The 4,185-nt window shown below is 34.3% G+C and overlaps 1 non-coding gene across 1 annotated transcript; it reads left to right on the forward strand.

Moving 5' to 3' along the window:
- The first annotated feature begins 1,462 nt into the window (after positions 1-1,462).
- LOC139903620 (small nucleolar RNA R71) lies at positions 1,463-1,569 on the forward strand. The gene has a single exon (XR_011778430.1). It is a non-coding gene; the product is annotated as a small nucleolar RNA R71 (small nucleolar RNA).
- Positions 1,570-4,185: the final 2,616 nt, after the last annotated feature.

The raw sequence follows: 4,185 nt of genomic DNA on the forward strand, positions 1-4,185 counted from the left end.
GTCACCACTTTTAAGTGTCATTCTTCCATTTCCTACATCAAAGAACGCCCCGGTGGACGCTAAGAATGGTCGACCTAAAATTAGAGGAATGTTTGAGTCCTCTTCTATGTCAATGACAATGAATTCGACTAGAAAGGTTAAATTACCTACTTGAATGGGTAGGTTGTCAGCAATTCCAACTGGGTGTTTAATGGTTTGATCAAAGAGTCAAACACTCATATCCGTTGGACTTAACTTACCTACACCTAATGTCTTATATAAGGACAGAGGCATAACACTCACACTTGCACCTAAATCTGCTAGTGCATCATACATAACACAATCACTAAGTAGACAAGGAACAATAAATTCACCCGGATAACCTACTCTAGGTGGAGGTTTTGGTGGAACTGTATTCACCGGGTTTATCTTTACGGTTTTTGTTTCTTGTACTTTCTTATTCTTTTTCTTCTTCTTCTTTCCAGAGGTATCACAATCTTTATTACCTATCACTTGCTCATACTCAACTCCTTTTCTTGAAAACGGGATAGGTGGTCTGTATGGTGCCACCACTGGCTTTACATACTCGGGTGGTGGTGGTGGTGGTGTAACTTCTTCATTGTTACTCACATCTAAAACCTTCCCATCTTCTGGTGCTGGTTTTTCAGAATTCGTTGACACCATATTAACATTCTCATTCCGAGGGTTTACTTCAGTATTACTCGGTAGCTTTCCTTGTTCCCTTTCACTCATCATGCTAGCAAGAGTACCTACGTATTTTTCTAGATTCAAAATGGAAGCTTGTTGAGTTCTTAATGACTGATCAAACCTCTTGTTCGTTTGGGTTTGAGTTTCAATAAATTGTGTTTGAGATTCAATCAGCTTTGCCATCATTTCTTCTAGATTTGGCTTTTTCTCTTTGATTTGTTGTGGTGGTTTATACAAGCCATGTCTTTTTTGATTGAAAGTGTTGGTTTGAGTTGGTTGGTTATACGAGTTATTGTTGGGTCCATTTGGATTGTAAAGAATGTTTTGATTTAGATTGAAGTTCAGCTTTGGCGGTTGATAATTATTTTGATAATTATTTCCCGGCCTTTGGTTCATATAGGAAACATTCTCTCGTTGTTCCATCGTTGGTTCAATGTGACAATCTTTCGTTAAGTGTGGTCCACCGCATTGCTCACAACTGATTCGTATTGCGTGAATATCTTTATTCATCTTTTCCATTCGTCTTTCGAAAGCATCTATTTTTGCGGAAACGGAATCAAAGTCATGGCTAGAATCGGCTCTAGCCGCTTTAGATGAACAAAAAATATCTTTTTCTTGATGCCACTCATGAGAGTGGGAGGCTGTGTTATCAATAATTTTGTAAGCTTCAGTTGCGGTTTTCTTCATAATGGAACCACCAGCTGTTATGTCGATGTCTTTCCGTGTAGCAACGTTGACACCTTGGTAGAATATTTGTACTATTTGATAAGTGTCTAAACCGTGTTGAGGACATCCTCTCAACATCCTTCCGAATCTTGTCCATGCCTCATATAATGTTTCATTTGGCTTTTGCGCGAACGTAACAATTTCTCCTTGAAGTCTCACGGCTTTGGATCCGGAAAGAATTGTTTAAGAAATTTTTCAACTAAAACATCCCATGTGTCAATCGCCCCTTCAGGTAACGATTCTAACCAATCTTTGGCTTCTCCCTTTAAAGTCCAGGGAAACAACATGAGATAGATTTGTTCGTCTTCTACTTCTCGGATTTTGAATAGTGTACAGATCCTATTAAAGGTACGAAGATGTTCGTTTGGATCTTCATTCGGCGCACCACTGAATTGGCATTGATTAGTCACCATATGTAGAATTTGTCCTTTGATTTCATAATCTGGTGCATTAACGTTTGGATGAGTAATTGCGTGACCTTGGCCAGTGCGTTTAGCTCTCATTCGGTCTTCCATACTTAAAGGTTCCAGATTCTCCATAATTGAATTTGTTGAATCGGTATCACTAGATGATTCTGATTTAATGGTTCGTTCCTCAACAATCTCTGTTTGAATGATTGGTGGTTCCGGAGGAAAGTTTAATGGTTCAGGATCTACGAACCGTTCCTGAATATTCTCTGGATTCTCAATTGTGAGGTTGGGTTCAAAAAATGGATTATCGGAAATTTGAATTGGAGTACTTGGTCGACTGGATGACGATTCTAAAGAAAAATCAACAGCGACAATATTTGCTAAATGTCTTGATCTAGTTACAGGTGGTGAACGTACAAAAGGTGGTGAACGTCTTGCTTGGTGCATTCACTGAATATCCTATTAGTTTTTAAAAAGGAAAGAAAAATTATATAAGTTATCCAATCAACAGACTTTTCTGATTTTACCCACGTTTCGAATAGCCAAAAGATGTAGCAGAGGGGCAGGATTCGTTTGGTCTCAATATAATTGAGTACTGTTTGGCTCCAATAACCCGGTCCACGTACAAATCCAACTATTACTACGAACCAGAAAATTTTGATGTCTATCAATTTAACCACTTAAAATAATTTCTCTTTCTGTTAGAGAAATATTAGATTAGATGTAGATAAAATTCTATGTCCTATAACTAGAATGACGAGAAATAAGGAAGAAATAGATTGCGCGTCGAAAAGTGTCGAAAAACGAAAAAGGCGAAGAGTGGCTTATAAGACTTTAAAAACACGCGATTAATCCAACCTTATAACTATCACGATCTTAAAATTAAAACTACAAATAGAGATTACTAATTGGAATTGTAATTGATACATAGGTAAAAGGCATCGAAAAATAAAAATAAGAAAATAACTATGGCAAAACTAAACTTAATACTAAAAGTTGCGACTATAGTCTAAAAATCTAAAGGTAATAAAACTAAAAATAAAAAAATAAAAAAAAACAATTTTTTTTTATAGACAAAATCTTAAAAAAAAAATTTTTTTTTTAATAATTTTTTTTTTTTACGTTTTTTTTTTTTTTACGTTTTTTTTTTTTTTTTTTACGAACTTATATTTTCACAAATATAAATTAAAAATATAGCATTTTAGCGGTCCCCGGCAGCGGCGCCAAAAATACTTGATGTCGTAGGGGGTGTATACAAAATAGTATTATTTTAGTGCGAAATACTATTAAATATGCTACAATTTTACACAAGTTATTTATTTATTTATCGAGTGGGATATACTTAAACCTTGCTACAACACTTATAGGCAGTGTACCTAATCGTATTATAGTATAGTTTTTAGTAAGTCCGGTTCGTTCCACAGGGAGCTCGTGAAGTTTAACGCTATATTTTTTACACACAATATTTGTAAAAATACAAAAATATATATGTACTAGTAGTACTATTATTATAAAAGGGGGTTTTTTTTACCGTTTAATGACCGGTTTGTCGATTTTTAAAACTTAAAATACAATTAAAACCTAATGTAAAATATAAAAAAAAACTAAAACTTAATTTAAAGAGTAAGTAAATGACGATAATTTAAATGACAGAAATTAAAGTGCAATAAATAAAAGTGCGATTAAATATGAAATTAAAGGGATTATGCTTATTTAAACTTCCATAATCATGATGTTTGACGTGTTGATTTTAGTTTTATGCCCATGGGTTAATTGTCCTTTGTCCTGGATTATTTAATATGTCCGTCTGGTTTTTGTCCATAACAGTCCATCAGTCATAAATATAAAGTGCGAGTGTCCTAGTCAAATTATTCTTATACCCGAAGTTAAATATTCCAACTAATTGGGGACTTAAACTGTAACAAGATTTTAATACTTTGTTTAGTAATTACACCAGGATGTCGACTGAGTGTAACCCAAGGTTTTAATATTTTGTTATCAATTATACCAAGTGTCCTTGTACATAATTTCATCCCTGTTTTAATTATTCTAGTGGCTATTAATCCATTCCCGTGTCCTGTTAGATGAACGATTATTCGTACATATAAATACCCCTCCCATCGTGTCCGATTGAGTGTATATGGTAATTTATAGGGACGCCCAATTGTAAATCTTTATATTAACATTAACAAACTATCATTTAGTTAAACAAATATAAAGCCCATTAATAGCCCATAGTCTAATTTCCACAAGTGTCGTTCTTTTGTCCAAACCCCAATTATGGTACAAAGCCCAATTACCCAATTTTAGTAATTAGCCCAACATCATGATTACTTCGTTTTAAATAAGCATAATAATAACT

The sequence above is a fragment of the Rutidosis leptorrhynchoides genome, chromosome 3, assembly GCF_046630445.1.
Source record: "Rutidosis leptorrhynchoides isolate AG116_Rl617_1_P2 chromosome 3, CSIRO_AGI_Rlap_v1, whole genome shotgun sequence".
In the NCBI taxonomy this organism is placed as follows: domain Eukaryota; kingdom Viridiplantae; phylum Streptophyta; class Magnoliopsida; order Asterales; family Asteraceae; genus Rutidosis; species Rutidosis leptorrhynchoides.